General features: G+C 51.1%; 1 pseudogene; it reads right to left on the bottom strand.

The window, feature by feature from the left end:
- Positions 1 to 16,366, bottom strand: part of LOC134910700 (calpain-8-like) — a 135,417-nt pseudogene that overhangs the window by 49,855 nt on the left and 69,196 nt on the right.

Genomic DNA, 16,366 nt, shown 5'->3' with positions numbered 1-16,366 from the left:
TGCTGGCTGGAGTGTGACACAGGCGGGTGCTGGCTGGAGTGACACAGGCGGGTGCTGGCTGGAGTGACACAGGCGGGTACTGGCTGGAGTGACACAGGCGGGTACTGGCTGGAGTGACACAGGCGGGTGTTGGCTGGAGTGACACAGGCGGGTGCTGGCTGGAGTGACACAGGCGGGTGCTGGCTGGAGTGACACAGGCGGGTGCTGGCTGGAGTGACACAGGCGAGTGCTGGCTGGAGTGACACAGGCGGGTGCTGGCTGGAGTGACACAGGCGGGTGCTGGCTGGAGTGACACAGGCGGGTGCTGGCTGGAGTGACACATGGGGGAGCTGGCTGGAGTGACACAGGCGGGTGCTGGCTGGAGTGACACAGGAGGGTGCTGGCTGGAGTGACACAGGCGGGTGCTGGCTGTAGTGACACATGGGGGAGCTGGCTGGAGTGACACATGGGGGAGCTGGCTGGTGTGACACATGGGGGAGCTGGCTGATGTGACACAGGAGGGAGCTGGCTGGAGTGACACAGGCGGGTGCTGGCTGGAGTGACACAGGCGGGTGCTGGCTGGAGTGACACAGGCGGGAGCTGGCTGGAGTGACACATGGGGGAGCTGGCTGGAGTGACACATGGGAGAGCTGGCTGGAGTGACACAGGCGGGTTCTGGCTGGAGTGACACATGGGGGAGCTGGCTGGAGTGACACAGGCGGGTGCTGGCTGGAGTGACACAGGAGGGTGCTGGCTGGAGTGACACAGGCGGGTGCTGGCTGGAGTGACACAGGCGGGTGCTGGCTGGAGTGACACATAGGGGGAGCTGGCTGGAGTGATACAGGCGGGTGCTGGCTGGAGTGACATAGGAGGGTGCTGGTTGGAGTGACACAGAAGGGTGCTGGCTGGAGTGACACATAGGGGGAGCTGGCTGGAGTGATACAGGCGGGTGCTGGCTGGAGTGACACAGGAGGGTGCTGGTTGGAGTGACACAGGAGGGTGCTGGCTGGAGTGACACAGGAGGGTGCTGGCTGGAGTGACACAGGAGGGTGCTGGCTGGAGTGTGACACAGGCGGGTGCTGGCTGGAGTGTGACACAGGCGGGTGCTGGCTGGAGTGTGACACAGGCGGGTGCTGGCTGGAGTGTGACACAGGCGGGTGCTGGCTGGAGTGTGACACAGGCGGGTGCTGGCTGGAGTGTGACACAGGCGGGTGCTGGCTGGAGTGTGACACAGGCGGGTGCTGGCTGGAGTGTGACACAGGCGGGTGCTGGCTGGAGTGTGACACAGGCGGGTGCTGGCTGGAGTGTGACACAGGCGGGTGCTGGCTGGAGTGACACAGGCGGGTGCTGGCTGGAGTGACACAGGCGGGTGCTGGCTGGAGTGACACATGGGGGAGCTGGCTGGAGTGACACATGGGGGAGCTGGCTGGAGTGACACATGGGGGAGCTGGCTGGAGTGACATAGGCGGGTGCTGGCTGGAGTGACACAGGCGGGTGCTGGCTGGAGTGACAAAAGCGGGTGCTGGCTGGAGTGTGACACAGGCGGGTGCTGGCTGGAGTGTGATACAGGTGGGTGCTGGCTGGAGTGTGACACAGGCGGGTGCTGGCTGGAGTGTGACACAGGCGGGTGCTGGCTGGAGTGTGACACAGGCGGGTGCTGGCTGGAGTGTGACACAGGCGGGTGCTGGCTGGAGTGTGACACAGGCGGGTGCTGGCTGGAGTGACACAGGCGGGTGCTGGCTGGAGTGACACAGGCGGGTGTTGGCTGGAGTGACACAGGCGGGTGCTGGCTGGAGTGACACAGGCGGGTGCTGGCTGGAGTGACACAGGCGGGTGCTGGCTGGAGTGACACAGGCGGGTGCTGGCTGGAGTGACACAGGCGAGTGCTGGCTGGAGTGACACAGGCGGGTGCTGGCTGGAGTGACACAGGCGGGTGCTGGCTGGAGTGACACAGGCGGGTGCTGGCTGGAGTGACACATGGGGGAGCTGGCTGGAGTGACACAGGCGGGTGCTGGCTGGAGTGACACAGGAGGGTGCTGGCTGGAGTGACACAGGCGGGTGCTGGCTGTAGTGACACATGGGGGAGCTGGCTGGAGTGACACATGGGGGAGCTGGCTGGTGTGACACATGGGGGAGCTGGCTGGTGTGACACAGGAGGGAGCTGGCTGGAGTGACACAGGCGGGTGCTGGCTGGAGTGACACAGGCGGGTGCTGGCTGGAGTGACACAGGCGGGTGCTGGCTGGAGTGACACATGGGGGAGCTGGCTGGAGTGACACATGGGGGAGCTGGCTGGAGTGACACAGGCGGGTGCTGGCTGGAGTGACACATGGGGGAGCTGGCTGGAGTGACACAGGCGGGTGCTGGCTGGAGTGACACAGGAGGGTGCTGGCTGGAGTGACACAGGCGGGTGCTGGCTGGAGTGACACAGGCGGGTGCTGGCTGGAGTGACACAGGCGGGTGCTGGCTGGAGTGACACATAGGGGGAGCTGGCTGGAGTGATACAGGCGGGTGCTGGCTGGAGTGACATAGGAGGGTGCTGGTTGGAGTGTGACACAGGCGGGTGCTGGCTGGAGTGTGACACAGGTGAGTGCTGGCTGGAGTGTGACACAGGCGGGTGCTGGCTGGAGTGTGACACAGGCGGGTGCTGGCTGGAGTGTGACACAGGCGGGTGCTGGCTGGAGTGACACAGGCGGGTGCTGGCTGGAGTGACACAGGCGGGTGCTGGCTGGAGTGACACAGGCGGGTACTGGCTGGAGTGACACAGGCGGGTGCTGGCTGGAGTGACACATGGGGGAGCTGGCTGGAGTGACACAGGCGGGTGCTGGCTGGAGTGACACAGGCGGGTGCTGGCTGGAGTGACACAGGCGGGTGCTGGCTGGAGTGACACATAGGGGGAGCTGGCTGGAGTGACACAGAAGGGTGCTGGCTGGAGTGACATAGGAGGGAGCTGGCTGGAGTGACACAGAAGGGTGCTGGCTGGAGTGACATAGGAGGGTGCTGGCTGGAGTGACACAGAAGGGTGCTGGCTGGAGTGACAGAGGCGGGTGCTGGCTGGAGTGACACAGGAGGGTGCTGGCTGGAGTGACACAGGCGGGTGCTGGCTGGAGTGACACAGGCGGGTGCTGGCTGGAGTGACACAGGCGGGTGCTGGCTGGAGTGACACATAGGGGGAGCTGGCTGGAGTGATACAGGCGGGTGCTGGTTGGAGTGACATAGGAGGGTGCTGGTTGGAGTGACACAGAAGGGTGCTGGCTGGAGTGACACAGGAGGGTGCTGGCTGGAGTGACACAGGAGGGTGCTGGCTGGAGTGACACAGGCGGGTGCTGGCTGGAGTGACACAGGCGGGTGCTGGCTGGAGTGACACAGGCGGGTGCTGGCTGGAGTGACACAGGCGGGTGCTGGCTGGAGTGACACAGGCGGGTGCTGGCTGGAGTGACACAGGCGGGTGCTGGCTGGAGTGACACATAGGGGGAGCTGGCTGGAGTGATACAGGCGGGTGCTGGTTGGAGTGACATAGGAGGGTGCTGGTTGGAGTGACACAGAAGGGTGCTGGCTGGAGTGACACAGGAGGGTGCTGGCTGGAGTGACACAGGCGGGTGCTGGCTGGAGTGACACAGGCGGGTGCTGGCTGGAGTGACACAGGCGGGTGCTGGCTGGAGTGACACAGGCGGGTGCTGGCTGGAGTGACACAGGCGGGTGACACAGGAGGGTGCTGGCTGGAGTGACACAGGCGGGTGCTGGCTGGAGTGACACAGGCGGGTGCTGGCTGGTGTGACACAGGCGGGTGCTGGCTGGAGTGACACAGGCGGGTGCTGGCTGGAGTGACACAGGCGGGTGCTGGCTGGAGTGACACAGGCGGGTGACACAGGCGGGTGCTGGCTGGAGTGACACATGGTGGAACTGAAGCGTATCATGTGAATATGGCTTTTCAATATGTTTTCTGCGGATCTGGCTTTTTAAATTATTTGATGTAGAAGCGGCTTTTTCAATGTATTTTATACCAGGGGCGTGGCCTAGCAGGCACAAGGTCACACCCCATTTGTTTTCTAAGGGGGAGGACACAAAAGCCCAATAGATACTGCACTGGTAACTAAGAAAATTATAGGATATAAAGTGTATAAACCAACCATTTGAGAAAGAAATTCAAATAAGGGCCACTGAGAGGTCCTTCTAAGAGTCAATGAGGGTTGGAGGTGCGCCACTAAGCAAGATTAAAGTATTTTTTGGGGGGATTGTTAGTGTAGGCCACTAGTGGGCCTGCCACTAAGAGAGCTTAGTGTGTGGCGCACTCTTTTGAAATGATTATTTTGTATTAAAAATATTTCAAACTTTTATTTCCATATCTAAAAGAATGTTACAGGAAGGACAGGCATCCTATCCTATTTGATAGCCTGAAGAAAATGCAGAAAAATTAGTTTTTTTAATTCGGGTGATTACGGGAATCACCCGACCCGGCGTCTCTTCTCCCCGCTGAGGATCCGAAGTATAGAAACTTCACCAGGACACAGGGGATTTACCCCTGGTGAACACTGCGCACAGATACACCTGATACATCGGGCAAGGGAAGCCCCTGCTCTGGTGTCCGGCTTCTATAGCATGTACTGAACAAACGGGACATTTACATACAATCATTCGATCCAGCGTCTATCTCTTGCTGAGGCTGCTAAATGAAGAGATTTTACCTGCAGTGGTATTAGTACACAGAGAATTGGCACGATTACTTACCACGCAACGGGCGCACGCTGATCAGGTACTCAGGGCTGCCCTCTCATCCATTGCGGGGTATCTGGGGGCCCCCTGCAATGCTCGAATGTAACAGGGGAGGAAGATACCAAGCGTGGACAGCAGAAGCAGCCCGCACTTTTCTTTCCCTTCAGCCCCAGGTGGACGGCTTTTCCCTGCTCTCATTGCTCGCATTCACTGCCCACAAGGGTACATGGAGCAAAAGCAGAAAGGGAATCCGTTTCCATACACCTGGAGCTCCTTTTGCATCTCTTGTGTTTGTGCCTTGTTTATGAAAGGATGTCTATACACTCATCATAAATGAAATGCTTATAGATTTATCTGTGAATATTCAGCAAATGACATCAAATTGTGGTGTGTCTGGGGAATATATTGATTTCCTAAGAGCGTAACTATAATGAGCTTACTGCTTATAATTGACAGTGCCTATTCAACATGAAGTATTTTACCACTCAGAGTGGGAATTAATTGGTCCATGTGCCGACGACTAACCTAATTGTGATCCAGAAAAAGGCTTCACTTAAATCACAATTTTGCTTGAATTCTTATACCAGGGATATATTGGCCCTCATTCCGAGTTGATCGGTCGCAAGGCGAATTTAGCAGAGTTACACACGCTAAGCCTACGCCTACTGGGAGTGTATCTTAGCTTCTTAAAATTGCGACCGATGTATTCGCAATATTGCGATTACAAACTACTTAGCAGTTTTAGAGTAGCTCCACACTTACTCTGCCTGTGCGATCAGTTCAGTGCTTGTCGTTCCTGGTTTGACGTCACAAACACACCCAGCGTTCGCCCAACCACTCCCCCGTTTCTCCGGCCACTCCTGCGTTTTTTCCGGAAACGGTAGCGTTTTCAGCCACACGCCCCTAAAACGCTGTGTTTCCGCCCAGTAACACCCATTTCCTGTCAATCACATTACGATCGCCGGAGCGATGAAAAAGCCGTGAGTAAAAATACTATCTTCATAGCAAAGTTACTTGGCGCAGTCGCAGTGCGAAAATTGCGCATGCGCACTAAGCGGAATTTCACTGCGATGCGATGAAAAATACCGAGCGAACAACTCGGAATGAGGGCCATTGTTCACAGTTAATTGAAGAATGGTAATGGTAACCTTTTTCCCCTTTCTCTCCTTTGAAGAAAGGAGATTAAAAATGTATTATTAGAATAGAATGCGACATGAACATGCATATCCTACTCATACACTATTGAAATCAGATTATTATTATTATTATCTTTAATTCATTTTCAGTCAGCAATAAGCAATCTTTGTTTTTTGGTATGTCTGTCTCCTCTGACAAGTATACTTGAGACAGTGTATTTATTATCTGGTCTCCAGTATGGATTGTTTATCATATATACACTGTTGCAGAATAGTGGATACAAAATTGTATTAAATTACATTAACACTATTACTGCAGTCTTGAACAGTAGACTGACGGAAAGAGTGCATATATGTTACAAAATTTCCATGTAATTCATAGTATTCTCTTTTCATGTTGCTTATATCTATTCCCAAAACCTCACTCCTTGGTACATATACTAGTGACATTTTTCTTGCAAAAATATTATAGGCTATCGCTCATTCAGTGTATGGTATCACTTACATGATATAGTCTCTTAAGAGAGCCTACCAGTAGCCTAATTAGCACTGAATAAATTAATTAATATTTCATATTGCTTATTTAATCACATTCCTTTTTTCTTTCCCTTCTTTGCCTAAAATAATAAATCGAAAGATCATTAACATCAGTGTGAGGATCCTACCTTATAGGCAAAAAAATAGGCAAAGAAATATATGAATTTTATATTCATATTTTAGATATATAAAATAATAGCAAAATATTAAAAAAACAAATGTTTCTGCATTTTCTTCAGGCTATCAAATAGGATAGGATACCTGTCCTTCCTGTAACATTCTTTTAGATATGGAAATAAAAGTTTGAAATATTTTTAATACAAAATAATCATTTCAAAAGAGTGCGCCACACACTAAGCTCTCTTAGTGGCAGGCCCACTAGTGGCCTACACTAACAATCCCCCCAAAAAAACACACCCCATTTGTGCAAGTGCGCCTTCGGCTTGAAGTCGGCTCTTTAAAGTACCTAACAAGATTTCTTGGCTCTTTGTCTCTGACTGGTTGGCCACCCCTGTTATACAGTATATGGTGGCAGCTATAGGTGTGTATGGGAGTGACCACCTGCATTGGAGAAGGATCCATTTAGATCTGTAGCCCATGGGTGAGTGCAGGTCTGAGTGCTGAAATCCTTAGTGACCTATATACTACTGTAGTTCCCAAGTCACGACCGGTCTGAGTGGGGGTGGGGATGGAATAGAGTTAGCGGTGAGCGGCCTCCTGGCATCCTGACTTCATGGAAACAGGAATGGCGGGCACCTGACAAACCAGTCTTAAACAAACTGACACTAACCTTATATATATAGTAACCAATCGCAAATAAATCCTCTCCTTGTGGTTTCTTCCTCCTGCGCTCTTTCTGCATTAGGCTCACAACGATCGTACAGCAAGGTGCGTCTGCGTTTCCATTGTGGTCACCATCGGCGTCCTCCAGGGTGATCCGGAACTGCGGGTTGGTCCAAAATGTTGCTAGTTGAGAAAGACGAGTATTAATAAGAGAGGAGAAAATGTTGTGTGTAAGAGACAATCATGAGAGGGCAGGGTCGGCCCTTCCATTAGGCAGCTGCCTATGGGCGCTGGGACCTGAGGGGGGCGGCCCGCTGAGGCTGCCAGGGTATTGTCTGAGGCTGACTACGCAAGTTGCAGTTTGAGTGGTTTGGATCAGAGCCAGCTGGATCTGTAAGCAATACCTCCATATAGATAGAATTGCACAGATATGATTTTACTGACCCGATGAGATTGGGAAGCAGTTGGAAATAGCTGCATCTATCAGCAATCTTCCCCCTGGCCTAAGTAATATACTGCTGATTAGACGCGTTAGTATATCTCCCCCCTGGTCTGAGTAACATACTACTGATTAGACGCGTTAGTAAATCTTCCGCCTGGTCTGAGTAACATACTACTGATTAGACGCATTAGTAAATCTTCGGCCTGGTCTGAGTAACATACTGCTGATTTCTTTATAAAATTAAAAATTACCACCAGTGGCTAAAATATAATGAGAAATTGAAAAACACTACTACAACCCAGAGCATACTAGGCAGTTCACTTTAAGCACACCTTCCTGCAACTTTTACAAAATATGTTGCATTATATGTCTGGCAATGGGATTCAGGCAATGCTTTCGAACAACAAGCAGATTTGTGTCATATCCAAGGGCTTAGTGCATAAAACACTTGAGTTTGATGTCTCTAGAAAAAGTTGCAGGAGGAAAGGTGCGAATCAAATTGTCAGAAGGTGGGAAAACCCATTATGGGTGTAATAATGACAATGATGGTAGATCACATCTCTCTTACCGTTGTCCTTGCTTCCTCCTGCGGTGCTGCCGGCCGTCCAGCTCCCCTTAAATTCTGATACGTACCACCGATGGTTCTCGTCACGGCACACGGTGTCCAGGTTGAGGTTACAGATTTCCACTCTGTAAAACTCAACTAGGAAAGAAAGAAACGGCAGCCTGCCGAGAGCAGAGAGAATTACGGAGCAATCGGACGATGACTTCAAGGTAAAAAACATATTTTTTTCTGCTACCTGGGGATATATTTACTAAAATTTGATTTTGTTGATTCAAGGGATTTGGCATTCTGTTTCCAATCGATTTCCATGCGATTTGGGTTGAACAGATTTACTAAAGACCGAATTGAATGTCAAATCTATTACCAAATTCAAACTCACATCCAAATAGAAATCGAATTTCTGGGAAACATCGATGTTTTCCCATAGCCCAACATAAAATGCCCTCAGTTACTAAAGTTTGTTTTGAAATCGAACTCAAAATCGAACAATAAATCAAACCTCAAATCCCCAAATGTTTAGATCTCCTGACCGCCCCTGTCCCCTACCCCCACCCATAGGCAAATGCGGGGGTAATGTTTCCGGTTGCCTGGAAACCCCCTTCTCTTGGCAAGTAGCTCAAATTATGACAACAGCAATGGTATAATAGGGGTCATTCCGAGTTGATCGCTCGCTAGCAGTTTTTAGCAGCCATGCAAACGCTATGCCGCCGCCCACTGGGGAGTGTATTATAGCTTAGCAGAAGTGCGAACGCATGTGCAGCCGAGCTCTGCAAAACAGTTTGTGCAGTTTCTGAGTAGCTCTGAACCTACTCAGCGCTTGCGATGGGTGTAGTACGGGTGACCGGCGGTCTCCTGACCGCCAGTCACCTTACCGACGCCGGGATCCCGGCAGCATACCGACGCCGGGATCCCGGCGGGGAGGGGCGAGTGCAGCAAGCCCCTTGCGGGCTCGCTGCGCTCGCCACGCTGCGGGCTCGGTGGCGACCTGCGGTCGCCACAGGTTCTATTCCCACTCTATGGGTGTCGTGGACACCCACGAGTGGAAATAGTCCCTGTTGGTCGGCATGCCGACCATCGGGATAGTGAGCCGTCGGGCTCACCGAGGAGGTCATGTGACTGTCGGTCAGCTGACCGGCGGTCACATGAAGACCACCCCTTGCGATCACTTCAGCCTATTTGTGTCCGGACTTGACGTCATACACCCGCCCAGTGAACACCCAGCCACGCCTGCTATTTTTCAGACACGCCTGCGTTTTTGCAAACGCTCCCTGGAAACAGTCAGTTGACACCCAGAAACGCCCCCTTCCTGTCAATCTTCTTGCAGCCGTCAGTGCGACAGAAAATTTTGCTAGAATCTGAGCACAACCACAAAGGGCTTTGTACCCGTACGTCGTGCGTGCGCATTGCGGGGCATGCGCAGAAATGCCATTTTTCACCTGATCGCTGCGCTGCGAAAATCAGCAGCGAGCGATCAACTCGGAATGACCCCCCATAATAGGATTACTAGAGTGCAGTTTTCATGCCTAGTGGTAGCAGCGTCTTCTACCAAGTTTGCCGCGTGTGTGGATATGATTGATCCTCAGTCAGTGCACTGGACCAGAGAGTAGCTACCAGTAAGAAGAGACAGGAGTCTTACCATGAGGTGTGAGAATGTGTGCTTAGAAAGTGCAGTACTGGTTCTATTATGTTTACTTATTTCTTATAGTATGTTTTAACCTTTTCCTGACCACTTCTATATATTATTTAAATGTTTAATGCAGCCTATACTAGAGACCATCTATAGTGGTAAACATTAATACTGTATTCCATACAGTATCGAGTGTATAAAATTGGGAAGTGAGTTGAATTTGGTGATTTGATGTTCGATTTGGTCTTTAGTACATCTGTTCAATCAGAATGCCAAAATCCCTTCTAAATGAAAATCAAACGATAGTAAATTTTGCCCCTGGTGCTGTTTGTCTCACTAGATATATTCACTTAATTGTTACTGGGCCTGATTCAGGGAGTGCTGCTTTACACACACATAAGCAGTAAAAAAATATCACTCAACTGCGTCCGATATCACCAAAGCACGGGACTCTGAATCATTCATCGTGTGTTAGTGATTGCACTCTGAATTGAAAACATTGGCCCTCATTCCGAGTTGTTCGCTCGGAGTTTTTCATCGCATCGTAGAGAGAATCCGCTTAGTGCGCATGCGCAATGTTCGCACTGCGCATGCGCCAAGTAAATTTACTATGGTGAAAGTAAGTTTACTCACGGCTTTTTCATCGCTCCGGCGATCGTAGTGTGATTGACAGGAAATGGGTGTTACTGGGCGGAAACACGGCGTTTTAGGGGCGTGTGGCAGGAAACGCTACCGTTTCCGGACAAAACGCAGGAGTGGCCGGAGAAACGGTGGGAGTGCCTGGCCGAACGCTGGGTGTGTTTGTGACGTCAGCCAGGAACGAAAAGCACTGAACTGATCGCACAGGCAGAGTAAGTCTGAAGCTACTCAAAAACTGCTAACTCGTTTGTGATCGCAATATTGCGCATACTTCGGTCGCACTTTTAAGAAGCTAAGATACACTCCCAGTAGGCGTAGGCTTAGCGTGTGTAACTCTGCTACAATCGGCTTGCGAGCGAACAACTCGGAATGAGGGCCATTATATTTAGCTACCACCAGGCGTTTGCTGCAAGACGGTGTTTGCATTCATCCTGTATATCTAGTCATTTCTCTATGTTCCTTGTCTAGTGAACCCCGGCTGGGGCTGAGGAATTTGACACAAGGAGGTGTGTACATTCTCACAGTGTTTACTCACCAAGTTTCACCATCATCGCACTTAAAATTAAGCTCAGCTCTCACTTTTGGGTCAACCTCCGCCCATTCTGGGGCACTGTAAGAACAAGAATAAGGGAACAATAAATATATTCTACATACTGCACATGTGTGTATATTGTGACAGGAATCACATAGACGGGGGAAAATCCAACAGACTTTTATTTCCACCTCAGGCAGGAAACAGCTCCATATGCAGGGTTTGCAGTTCAGGTTTACAGGCAGTTCTCACAACAGCAGATAACAGTCCAAATACTGCTAATCACAAACAGTGCATGTTCCAAATGGATCCTAACGTAACCCCCTCACTCCCACCTATCGCATGGACACTAACTACCATCAGGAGCAATGTCTCTATTCCCTGAGGACATGCTTAAAGGCAGATTACAGGTGCTGTTAATTAATTAGCCTAGCTTCTGGCTGACAACTGATTGAGGCAAAACCTGGACTGAACCCTTCAGTCCCACTGCTGTTGCTCTGCTAAACCTGGGAAATCCTGCTGTTCCACATTAACTCCATGGTTTCCATATCTCCCATATTCCACCCGCTTCCTTGTGAATGAGGGTGAGGAGATAATACAAGAAATTGCAGCGCCACATGGAGGGGTGGTGCTAAATGTCATGAATTTGTGTAATTTAGCCACGCCCCTTCCCAGTAGAACCGGAAATCATGGCATTTTGGAGGCGGGTCTTAATAACTGGCAGTCGGAGCTCGCCTCCTGAAGTGGCATGCAGACTTGCCTACCTTGGAGCTCTCCTCTGTCAGAGAAGCCCTGAGAGTAGACCTCGTAGGTAGGCAAGCGGGCACACATTATGAGTATTATGTTACTGTAACCTGCATAGGCTGCTGTTATTTAAGCTCTATGGATCATTTTATAAGCTGGCCACATAGATTGCAATACGATCTTTTTTATTAAATTGTTTTAAAAAATAATGGACACATGTATGGGTGACAATGACAAACCAATGTGATTAAATGATTGCTAGTAGACTTTTGGTGGAAATTCCTCATCCAAAGGGACCAGATTAAAAGTGATGGAAGTATGTATATAATAGTCTATGAATATGGTCAGACTCAGCACCTGAACAGGGCTTGTGACATCATGTGAGGGGTGGGACTATCTGCGGGAGATATTAGAGAGCTACCTGGATGCTCTGGGTGGTTCTACACACAGCAGGTTGCTTACCCAGATGTAGGGGTCGTGGGACAGTGACAGTTCCACCCCCAAGGGCTTTATAATGTGAGCGATTGTAGAACTCACACACCCTTTCCAGCTGCCTTGATCAAAATGGTCCTACCTGCAGCACAAATACTACTTTTGATTCCCTCTGTGCGCCTCAATATGTGCCGGTGCCGAGGCACTTAGATTACCCATAAACCACCACAACCGCACACTATGAACTGCCAAAGCAACCCAATCAAAGCTGAGACTCTGGAACAGCCTGACACCGCCATCCAATGCCAGATGTGTTCCCACAGCGGTTGCTTGGGATTGGTGACAGTAAATAGGAATCCTGGTTAGCATTGGGATGGTTAAGGATTTGGGGGCAGAGTTGCCGTGGGAGCTGCAATGCTTGCGCAATGCTTTATGGGTACGAGACCGCTTTGCCGAGACAGGCCCTGAAAATGGTCACAAAACGTCTGCATTTTTACAGACACTCGCCGTTCCCTCCCCCAAATGGCCTCTTCATGTCAATCACTCTGTAACTGATTCCTCACTGCGAGCGGCATCTCAATGGTAACTTGGCGCATGTGCATTGCGGCCGCATTGCATGCCCAGTCTACTGATAATCACGCAGTTGCGACACCATTGAAAGTTGTGACTGGACCTGAATCAGTTCCTGCATGTGGGGACTGTTTTTCCGCTGCAGGTGAGGGCATCTGCAGAAGCGCTTCTCCACCAAACAGCTCACCAGGTGCCAGTTGTGCGTCTCTTGTAGCTCCAGTACCCTCAGAAGCCGTGCCACTCTTCTGGATAAGACCTAGATCAGTACTTATCCAACCACGGTCCTCAGGTACCCCCAACATGTTTTCCAGGTAACCTCACAGGAGTGTAAGTGAAATAATTTGCTCCACTTGTGGGTCTTTTAAAATGTGTCAGCGAGTAATGAATACACCTGTTCAACTGCTAGGTGAGCTGGAAAACATGAACTGTTGGGGGGTACTTGAGGAGCGAGGTTGGAGAACCACTGACCTAGATGATCAGGAGCTTCCTGAAGGCCCTAGCTTCAACTTTTCGTCTACTAAACCAGCTCAGGAAAAGCACGCCTTTACGCCTTTCCTGTCAGGCACAGATTCAGGGGAGGGGCATCATGTGTATAGTTAAAAATGACAATAAACAGACATAAAATTATAAGTTTCCCTTATGAGAGTCTTTCTGTATTATTGCACCCCAAAGTAAAGTGGCAGCAAAACAGTTTTCAGGTGACTTATCTTTCTGTAAGTGCAGGTAGTTAAATGTTCATAAATGGTAAAACTTTTGCGCCTTCTGTGCTTTCTACAGCTCAATAAATATTTATATGCGTACCAGATTTCCAAGTATTAATTGCCTGTAGTGAGGTCTTTCTTGGATGTTCTTCCTCTATTCCTTGTAGCAGTACAGATGTACTCATCAGATGTAAAATAATGCGCAAGGGGAGAGAGGAATGTATCAGTACGGCGTGCTATTATGATCATTAAAGTGACTTTGTGCAATCACAAAAAAGTGCCCAGTGCAAAGTGCAGCCTTGGTGCTTATTAAATAAAATTAGCCCAGTGAGTGTTTCATGATATTAAAAGGGTAAAAATGTATAAAACAACTCACTTTTTTCTGTACAATGAGGAGAGTTTTGGCTCAAGTGTCCACCTTGTTTTCCACAGATATACGCTGTACCTTCGGCGCAGTCTGAAGCGCTGTTCACCATTCCATCTGTCAGTCACAGCATCCATTTCAGTATAGTTAGGCTTCACCTCTTTCCCGGCTTGCTAGGCCTCAGTCCACTCTGAAGCCTAGCCCGGAGTACTGAACGTTACTTCCTGATCAGCTGACTCTGCAGAGAACACTCCAACCAGGTAGTTAGTGTTTCCCTGACATGTGATCCCTAACTGGGCTAATTTTATTTCATAAGCACCATTGGTTTTTACCTTGTGGAACAAGGCTGCACTTTGCACTGGGCACTTTTTTTGTGATTGCACAAAGTCACTTTAATGATCATAAGAGCACGCATAATGCTCCTCTCCCTTGTGCATTATTGTACATCTGATGAGTACATACATACTGCGTGCTACAAGGAATAGAGGAAGAACATCCAAGAAAGACCTCACTACAGGCAATTAATACTTGGAAATCTGGTACACATATAAATATTTATTGAGCTGTAGAAAGCACCGAAGGCGCAAAAGTTTTACCATTTATGAATAAATATATATATATATATTATATATCTCCTATATAATAGCCCAGATCTGTGACTTTGTGATTCATTTGCTAACGCTGGGCGGAGTCACAACAGTGGGCGGAGTTAGTCAAATGAGTCACAGATCTGGCCAAATCTATAGGAGCAGAAGCAGATAGTATGGACATGGCACAGGCAGGGTGCATACCTCCCAGCTTACACACACACACACACACACACACACACACACACACACACACACACACACACAGCAAAAAGGGGGCGTGGCTTCACGGGAGGGCCCCGTTTTCATCAGTGAGGGGGCTTGCCCAGCGCTCTGTGAGCTGCTGGCATGCCCCCAGGGGCTGATTATGAGACAGGGGAGCCCTATCTCATTGCTGTGCCTGCTGTGGGGTTGGGGGCGTAGTCTAATAGCGGGACGCGAGGCCACGCCCCTTATGCAAATTCCGGGATTTTTTTTTTTTAATGGAATTTTGGCCCCTCAGCTAGGGCTAAATCCAGAGGGGTGGTTGCTCCCCCTTCACACCTGCACAGGCAGAAGAAAGCAGGGAGACTGCTGCCTCCCTGCAACACCACAGACCTGCCAATACGCAGCAGTGTGTGCTGACTGTAGCACAATGCTGCCGTTGTTGCTAGGGGAGCTTCTGAGCTGGGACAGAGCTACTCGAGCCGGGGGGACCCCTAAAACTGTGGGGCCAACGGTACGTACCGCCTGCCCCCCCCCCCCCCTTAATCCGACTCTGCTGCTGGAACCCCCCCATAATCCGTACCCCCTGATGCCCCCTCTCCCTCTGTCTCCACTATTCACCGCTGCTCTGCTAAGCAGAACAGCGAGTACAGGAGCTTTCCAACTGCCCCCCCCCCCCCCAGGACACTGCGACCCGCGGGTGGGACAGACCCCAAAAAATGGGACTGTCCCATGAAAATCGGGACATTTGGGAGGTATGGGGGTGTGTGAGGGGGTATGCCATACTTGACCCCCCACATCAGCATACTCAGCAGGGTCTCTCTGGTGCAGAGGAGCGTCACTTTCTGGCACACTTCATGCTTCTTAGCTGCAGTTTTGTGGGTCACCAGCCGCTGTGCACTTTCCGTACTGCCTCTGTTATCTCCAGCCCCTGCAACCCCACCGCTAGCTGCAGCGCTGCCACTCGCAGTGAGGTGCGCCCAGCTCCTTCACACACTTTAGCCGGCGGGTAGCGCTGCAGAAGTCCGTGCTGCTTGCAGGCTCTGACCCCCTCCTCCCTCCAGCCGCAGCATCTCCTGGGGGCTAACCAGTCACTCCCAGTCTCACCTTACCACAGTGCCCAGCAGCTGCGCGAGGTCTGCGGTGTGTGACTGAGGAGTGGGGGGGAGAGATGCGGACGGGCAGAGGAAGCAGGACTACAGCCTAAGAGAGTCAGCCATGCCAAGTCTCCACCAGCAGCAGATGCCAACAGGTTGGAGTGGAACAGCAGCAGCCAGCAGCAGTGACTTCGGTAATACACATCTGTCTGTCACCACTGTTCTGTCCCTAATACCAATCTCTCCCGTGCCCTGTGTTCTGTCATGTCCCTGTCACCCCTGGCCTTGACCTGCCACCCTTATCCTGGCCCTTTCACCCTTATCCAGGCCCTTTCACCCTTATCCTGGCCCTGTCACCCTTATGCTGGACCTGTTACCCCTATCCTGGCCCTGTCACCCCTGTGCTTGCCCTGTCAACCCTATACTGGCCCTGTCACCCCTGTCCTGGTCCTGCCGCCCCTACCCTGGCCCTGTCACCCCTATCCTGTCCCTGTCATTTCTGTCCTGGCCCCGTCGCCCGTGTCCTGGCCCCGTCACCCCTGTCCTGGCCCCGTCACCCCTGTTCTGACCCTGTCACCCCTGTCCTGACCCAGTCAACCCTGTTCTGACCCTGTCACCCCTGTCCTGGCCCTGTTACTGCATACCCTCCAACTACCTTTTTGGCAGGTACAGTACCCGCAGCACCTCCACACCTCTCCCCAATGCACCACACCTCC

This window comes from Pseudophryne corroboree, chromosome 4, assembly GCF_028390025.1.
Source record: "Pseudophryne corroboree isolate aPseCor3 chromosome 4, aPseCor3.hap2, whole genome shotgun sequence".
NCBI lineage: Eukaryota > Metazoa > Chordata > Amphibia > Anura > Myobatrachidae > Pseudophryne > Pseudophryne corroboree.
The sequence above is the reverse complement of the archived record's forward strand: the minus strand, read 5'-3'. Positions and strand labels throughout refer to the sequence as shown.